General features: G+C 40.3%; 1 pseudogene; it reads left to right on the plus strand.

The window, feature by feature from the left end:
- The first annotated feature begins 6,026 nt into the window (after positions 1 to 6,026).
- LOC103747910 lies at positions 6,027 to 6,917 on the plus strand (annotated as a pseudogene).
- The last annotated feature ends 1,893 nt before the right edge of the window (positions 6,918 to 8,810 follow it).

Raw genomic sequence — 8,810 nt, forward strand, 5'->3', positions numbered from 1 at the left:
TAAATGACTAAAATACAATCCATACACATTGATGTTTGTTGTCTTCCACACTGAGAGGGAATGTACACTACAATCCTCATTCTTAAAATTCTGATATATGAAAAATGTCCACACTATGTCCCAGCAAGGCTACCCCAGACAGAGTACACTTCTGGAAGCAAGTATTGAGCTTCTGGGAGCAGAATCAGAAATGAACTTCATGTTAATAGAGGACATAAAGTTGATCAAATAATGAAAATATGTAGAGAAAAATGCACTCAAATAAAAGACACTTTTCTCTAAGTCCAAGTCAAATTATCTTACCATAGAAGCAGTCTCATCAGGAGTCATGAATAAATTCCACATAAATGCCCGAGTGCGGTCCAATCTTCTGTTCAGGTTAAAAATATCATGACCTCTAGATGAATATATTGGGAATCAGTTCTCATTCTGAGGTTTCACCCATGACAAGAAAGAATCTATATGGGAAGAAAAGTCATAAGACGTGATTTTTCATTTGATAATAAGAAAATTCTTTTACCTGTTTTCCTACCCTGAAAGTACCTAAGGTATGAATCTGAGCAAGTGTGAATTTTCAGTTTCCTCTTCCAAAATGAGAGACTTGCTATGGTGCCTGCTGAGAAGTTTAGAAACTTGACCACACCAATTTTTTTTGCAAGGCCTTGAGAAGATTATCTATTCTGAAATTCTCTAAAGCCTATATACCTACCCCACAAGGGCCAGGGCCAGGTTTAATTTCATCACCTTTATCTTTTTCCTCCTATAATCACAAGAATTGAGCCCTTCCCAGAGATCTGGTTCAAAATATCCCCGCCTTTTACAGATGCACATAATCAGATGCTGCCACACATTGCCTGCCTTCAGCTGTTTATGACATCGTCCATCTTGCTTCCTCCACACCTTCAAAACCAGCACCACATGGCTCATGCCACCAAGTTCTGCTCCCAGTTCAGGATGGAGCCTGGCCCCTTTTCAACAAACCTGTATCAGCTTCTGTGTGCTGACCATGGGAAAACATTTTTATAGGCAGTTATATTCAAGGAGCATGAATGCCTGTAAACTGAAGGTTTCCTCCTAGAAATGAATTTGGAATTTTACACGGCAGAGCCTCCAGTGGTGGGATTGTCCCTCAGGATACTTTTCCTATTATCACAGAGCAGCATAGGAGGATTCACTTTAGTGATACCGAACTCCTTAATAATCACAGTTGCCATCTTGACACCAGACTTAATGCTCTCCTATTTTTAAATTTAATCTCTCAAAAAAGTTAGTCAACTTTTTAAAAAATTAAACTTCATTCAGATTCTTAGGACACAGGCAGAATGAAAGTTAGATTCATGGCAAAAATGTCAAATGAATGGCCACAAGCCCAGTGCTTGATAGAATCTTTATTCTCCTCTGAGAGCTCATGAGCCTGACCTCCACTGTATGTTTTTCTCAGCATTACTGTCTTCCCACCGTACTGGTCTGTTATGTTGTAAACTCTTCTGCATTCCATTTATAAAACATTCCTAATGGTCCCAGAACTACATTATCACATTTATCACAAGAACAGTGCCTCTTATCTGCAAAATTTCTTGTCACTTTTTCTTTTCCTAGGGCTGGAATAAAAACCTCTGATGCAAGCAAGATAAAAGGGTTTGTTTTACCAAGAGATCTAAGTGATAGTTCGTCATGACTCGGAAGCCAAGGCATCACGAGCTTGTCCACTGTCAAGAAGCTGAGAACATCCAATGGATTACTATATTCAGTGTTCCCTTTAGTCACCGCACCTATTTAAATCAGGGCAAAGTGTTTCTGATTCTTGTTCCAAATGGATCCACACTCACCATGTGCTCTTTTTAAGATCTCTGGAGTCTCCTGTCCAGAAAAACTGAGCAACTTTTCCTTTGTGTTAAGGTCATTTTGTTTTGAAGATGGTGCACCAGTTACTTTACAGAATGAATTTTTTTTTTTGGTCTTTTTGAGACAGAGTCTCCCTGTAGTCTCAGCTGTAACTCACTATGTAGACCAGGCTGGCCTTGAACTCACAGAGATCTGCCTGCCTCTGCGCCACCATGCTCGGCCTCCAGAATGAATTTTTTTTAAAGTATGTTTTTTTCTTATTTCACGTTAGTATTGAACAATTAATTGTTTCTGATTTTCTAGTATTACAAAAACAAAGACTAAGAAAATATGGACTCGAGCATCACTGATGTATTATGTCATTATTGTGCACACTTTGACAGAGATCAGTGTATCTTTGGCATCTTTGACAGTCTTATTCACTCTCATTGGTCTGTAGATGACCATTTTCTGAGACATTTGATGCTTTTTCCCCCCAGTGTCTCTAAAACCCAATGTTTTCATTTTATAAGGATAGCAGAAATCCTGGGTTAAGTCCTCTATAATCTCCTCATTTTAATATTTCAAATGTTTCCTTAAGTGCTAGTTATAGTACACTCAAGACACATTCTCAGTCACAGCACATGACATGAATGTCCCCACTCACTTCCCCGTGTTCCTGTTACTCGGGATCCTAGGTAAAGAAGGACAGCAATGGAGATTTACTTAAACCACTGTGGTCACAATTCCTCATTGTAGAATTCTTCATGCTATTTTTTGTCACAGGTGTAACAGATCATATTTTTTTCCAACCACATGTGAAAAATGTGTCATCCAGATGACCCAGTCTCTATCCTCCTTGTCTCCATCACTTGAAGATACAGAGTTACCATCACTTTCGAGACAGGTCAAAATATTTACACTACTTTAGCATGGTACTAACAGAAATCAAGGAAAATCCCAAAGCTCCTGAACTAATATATATCCAGTTTCCAATCTGTTGTCACACCCAGACTCTGGGTCAACGGATCAGGAACATACTATTTCCTCCCCATCAACCACCTATAATCTGAAGATATGGCAACTTGTTACCATCAGTATGATGAGTATCCTCCCACAGGGATGCCATTCATAACTCCCCAGAGAAGCCAAAGTTTGAGGCTGGTTTGCCCCAGCTGCTTCTCTGAGTGCCTCTGCCTGTATGGAGCATTTAACAAATACACCTTGGTATTGACAAAAACAGGAATGTTTTGGTAGAAGTGGCTTGGAAAATGAGTTCACAGTACAGCAAAAAAGTGGTTTAGTTAGGGCCTGTCAAGTGGTCAGGAAAATTGGTATTAGAAATAGAGGATACCATTTTTTCTGGTTTAGTAGCAAGAACTCTCTGTCACTGAAAGTACGAGCTCCACAGTTCTATGTCACTGAGATTCAGTCCTGATAGCACAGACTTGAGGTACTGATGCCCACCCCAGTCTGTTGTCAGGTCTGTGCTTCTGGATCTGAAGAGAAAGAAATAAAGATACACATAAGTCTCTTGTGTCACAATCCAATGACCCTTGTGTCACAATCCAATGACTTCACAATCTCCACTGTGTCTCTGAGGAAATTTGCAGGTGGAGTCACGACTAGTAAAAGCAGCTGGGCAGCCCAGCTTTGCACATTTGCTTCCCTGGTGGGGTGTGTTATAATTCGAGTCAGTGGAGTGGACTCTGGTGATATTATTAATCATAATGTATAATTACTAAGTAAGAAGTTATAAGACCATTTTTAAGGGAAAGAATAATAAGTTTTTCTTCAGTAAACCATATTCAACACACAACACCACATAACCTGAGAAACTTCCAGATAAACGGATATGGAGATTGACAAGACTGGGCCTGAAATTAATTCTATACTCAATCACATTCTATGCTGCACTTATTCTAAAATAATCAAAGCAAAACAACGACAACAACAACAACAAAATGACACCCATAAAAAATACAGACAAGATGATACAGGACAATCCTCAAATAATTGGGTAGTAACTCCCAAAACTGTGAATAGCATGAAATTGTGAATCAAAAAACTATTGTTTGATATGGTTTGTGTTTCTGTCTGTCTTAGTTTTTTCTTTTCATCAAATCAAGAAGTTTGTTTTTCTTCAAAATAAAATCACTGGTTTGTGGATTTGAATTGATTATTTTTCACTCTTCCGCTAAAAAGGTGACAGTGATTTTAACCCAAGTTTGAAATATTTATGATTTCTGGCATAGGTAATTTGATTATTAACAAAAGGGAAAAAGGACCACCTTTTATTTCTAAAGGCAAAACAAGCACATACTTGCAACTTCTATGTCATGAAGAATTTTGACCCATTTGGCATTAATGTTGGAGACAACATTATGAGAACGTTTGTTTTCTTGACACTTTAAAATTGATTTCTTATATCCAAATAAAAAGGACTATAACTCCTTTGAGAAAAATTAAATAGGAAGGTAAATGGTTTGCGGGCTTGTCCTACAGCAATCTGACTGATCTCTCATGGTTCTTATTCAGACTTTGAAAACTAAGGTTGCATAATGGTAGATCTGAGATAGGCAGTGCCAAAGAGTGAATTGGTTTCAGGTGTCTTGTTGAAATTAAGCAAAAACCATTTAGTTCTTGCACAGAATCTAATCTAAGGCAGATGACACTTTTACAGAGAAAATGAATTTATCTCATCAGCTCAGAATAACTGACAGGATCTATTACTGCAAATATATTAAAATGAGAAACCCACCCACAGATCTTAGAGATAAATGAAATTTAGAGGTCAAGACTAAATTTATTATTTGGAAGAGTGAGAAGTGAGTTTAAAACAAATTCATTAACTCTTTCATGGTAATGGTATGCAGCTATAATTCCAGACTCTTACCTGACAAGGTAGATGTGACCTAATGTTCTGGAATCTTGTTCCCGACAGGTGGTGCCTGTGACATTGCCATGGATGGAAGAACTATGTGTTTAAAAACAATAAAAAAGATCAGTTTTGGAAGTAGCAATAGAAAACTGAGGACATGGAATGGAGGGTGTTTCCTCCATGAGTGCTTGTCCTGTGATCTCCCAAACATCTGTTGTCAGTTTTAGCTTAAGACATGGAACACAGGATGAGGACAGCTAACACCTGAGATCACAGATAGACATTCTCTTGATTTGAACTTTTTGTCTCTTGATAATCTGGTATTGAGAGTTTCAGTACCAGATGCTGGTGGGGAGGGAAATTGTTAATTATGGTTTGTACATTTATTTCCGTATTAGGATAAAAAATGAATTTATAATACAAAACAGTAGAGGGACAGAGAGATCCAGGGCAATGGAAAAGAAAATAAATCATGTGAGAAAATTTCCATTACCCCCTGCATCTCAATTGAAATAAAATCAATTAGAGAGTGTGAACGTTTCAGCCCATTTCAGATAGGGTAAATATGGCACAGTGCAGAGGTAGAAGAATTTGTGAATTCAGAAGCATTCTGTTTTCTCCTGTCTCCCATTTTACAAGATATGGTTCATCACTGGATAGAAAGAACATGAACATACTTACACTCAGATAATCCTGCATTCAAATCTGGCCCTGGCACACACTGATCCATGGACAGACCACACCCATCATCTGATGACTGAATCTCTTCACTGTGAAATGCAGCACTGAGGCTATAAAGGGAGATCTGAAAGTTTTACCAATTGACACACTGTGAAGAGTACATTTACAAAGAATAGTCATCCATTTATGTATCCTTAAGAATGGTGAGTTCAAGGCCAGCCTGGTCTACGCAGTGAGTTCCAGGACAGCTGGGGCTACAGGGAGAACCTGCCTCAAAAAAACAAAAAAGAAAAAAAAGATTGGTTCTGGGGGTGGTGCTGGAGAAATGGCTCAATGGTTAAGGGCACTGGTTGCTCTTACAGAGGACCCTGCTCTGATTCCCAGCACCCCCATGGGGATACCATCTGTAATCTTCAGTTTCAGGGAATCTGAAGCCCACTTCTGACTGCCTAGGGCATTGCATTTATGACAAAGGTGCACTTACACACATGTTGGCTAATACACTCACACACACAATAAATAAATTATTTTAATTTTACAAAAAGAATGATATTGTGACTAGTGAGTCCAAGTCTACCCCCTGGGCACAGGCCCCTTGCTTCTGCTCCTCTGCTGATCCACACCTACCACACAGTTTGGCATGGATGACTTTATCGTTGCACTCATTGCCAACAATGACTCTGGTATGTACAAAGCTGGATTCTTTGTGGACAATGATGCTCCCCAGTCTGTCTTCCTTCAATCTTGGGCTCTGAGAAGAATGGGTCACAGGACTCCTATGTGGATGAGAAGGCTCAGAGCAAAAGAGGCATCCTGACCCTGAAGTGCCGCACCATCAGGCATGGTATTCACCATTTGGGGCAACATGGAAAAGATCTGGCACCATACCTCCTGGGGGCCTCTGACATGCACCCAGTGCTGCTCACTGATGGCCCTCTGAACCCCATGGCCAATCGTGAAAAGATGACCCAGAGCATCTCTGAGACCTTCAGTACCCTAGTGATGTGCATAACTATCCAGACTGTGCTGTCCCTCTACGCATCTGGCCCTACAATTTGCATCGTGATGAACTCCTTTGACAGGGTCACCTACACTGTGCCCATCTATGAGGGCAGTGCTCACCCACATACTATCTGTGTCTGGACCTGGCTGAACCGGACTGACAGACTACCTTATGAGAATCCTGACTGAGTGTGGCTACAGCTTCACCACCTCTGGAGTCACCAAATTTTGCATGTTATCAAGTTGTGTGCTACCTAGTCCTGGACGTCACTGAAGAGAAGGCACAGGCTGCATCTTCCTCCTCCCTGGAGAACAGCTATGAGCTGCTGGATTGGCCTTGACAGCGAGTACTTCCGTTGTCCCGAAGCACTCTCTTCCTGTCATCCATCCTGGCATGGAATCCTGCAGTAGCCACGAAACCACCTTCAGTTCCATCATGAATTGTGACGTCGACATCCTCAAGGACCTTTATGCCAACACGGTGCTGTCCTGTGGCACAACCGTGTACCCTGGCAACACAGGACGCTGAAAGAAATCAGTGCTCTGACTCAGAATTCTACTTCTAGACTTGAGTCTATGAATCATCTCTTCAGCATTAGTTTATAGTGGACTTTCTGCGGTCAGTAGACAAAGCATCAGCCATCCATTCTATCCTAATGTCAGGTGATGTCCTCACCTGCTTATCCTTTCATTTCATAGATGCTATCTTAATGCCCAACTGCAAATGCTTCTAGGCAGAATGGTATTGAGTGAGCTGTTATACAGTTTCCTGTCAAAACCTAGGTTGCAGAGGGAGGGAGGGAGAGAGAGAGAAAGAGAGAGAGAGACAGAGACAGAAACAGAGAGAGACAGAGACAAAATAGTGGCATGATTTTATTTTTTAATGCTTTTCTTCTGGGGCAATGACTGGAAACTGCCACATTTTTGTCAAACTACACTTCTTTCATTGGACATTTATTTTCTTTTCAAAAAAAATATTGAGATTTCGTGAATTTCATGTAATATGTTTTAGTCTAATTTAGACTGCCCTTCCCCCTCACAGTCTCCCATAACACCCTGACCATATTTCAGTTATTCTGCTATATACATTTAGTCCTATGGGCTCAAGCATTTCCAGCCAGGTGTCCCTCAGTGCAAGTTCATTCACTGGAACAGCAGGTCCTGACCCTAGCAAAGGAACAATTGGAAAATGATTACTGTGGAGTGAGAGACAGTATTTTTTTTTTAATTTTGAACAAAAATGGTCTCTTTTTAGGTGCTTTTGACTGAGTATTAAAACCTGAAAGAGTAATGGTGACAGCAGTCAGTTGGAGCAAGCATCCCCAAGTTCTCCAATGAGGAAGGACTTTGTTTTTAAAAAAATTAGTTATTTCAAGTATCTCTCAGCCTCCCAAAAGTCACCCCCTCTCCCCAAAGGAAATGGCCCAGTCTACACCCTGAGATCATGCAGGGAGGACAACAGCATGAGAAGGTTAATGCGTCAGGCAGCCAGGGATTGCCTATACACTGACTTCAACCAGTTTAATCAAAGTGCACACCTTATAAATGGGAAAGAAGAAGGAACAGTTGCTGGGCTTATAGGCACACACATGCCTGCATCTGTCTTTTGATGTGGGTGCTGGGGATTCAAACCAAAGTCCTGACGTTTGAACAGTGAGGTGTGTTACTTACTAAGTCATTTCCCTATTCCTTCCTGGTTCAATATTATAATGCTGTATATAAGTTCTCTGTAGAAATTTTGGGTAGTGGAATAAAGTCACAGAAAACCATACCATATGTACTGAGAAACAAAATAGTATTTTTTAAATATTGATGATTTTCTCTTGAAAAATGATGTCTGGCAAGAAAGGACTTTTTGCTATAGTTATAGACTCCAAGGATTAAGACCTGATATAGTCATCTCCCACAGCATGTTTAAGATCTTAAGATCTCTCCTCTCTCTCTCTCTCTCTCTCTCTCTCTCTCTCTCTCTCTCCTTTCCTGGAACCATTCTTATGTAGAGGAAGCACATGATTGAAGATGGTTTTCAAGGATATTTTTTGGAAACCTTTTCTTGAGAGAAATCCCATGCGCTGTTAGTCTTCGGACTCCCTCCTGCTCCTGTGTCTTCCTGCCCTCAAGGAGGAATTGGGTGGTCCTGACACATAGGCAACTCACTTCAGCTTCACATAAAAGTCCCGTCTACTAAATGACTTCAGTGCAAATGCTGAGAGGTGAATGAGCTGAAGATTGTCCAATGTACATAAAATCTCTATACTTTTGAATATGTCTATGTTAGTTAGGCCCAAGAGGATATAATCTATGAAAGTAACAGTACTCTGTACTTCTCTATTCACATAAACTTGCCAACTATGTGTACTTGGCTTTTACAATACCGTGTATGGAAGCCTTTCCACTGAGTGGGTTGTAAGAACAATTAGGG

Source organism: Nannospalax galili, unplaced genomic scaffold (assembly GCF_000622305.1).
Source record: "Nannospalax galili isolate Female #2095 unplaced genomic scaffold, S.galili_v1.0 scaffold1345, whole genome shotgun sequence".
NCBI classification, from domain to species: domain Eukaryota; kingdom Metazoa; phylum Chordata; class Mammalia; order Rodentia; family Spalacidae; genus Nannospalax; species Nannospalax galili.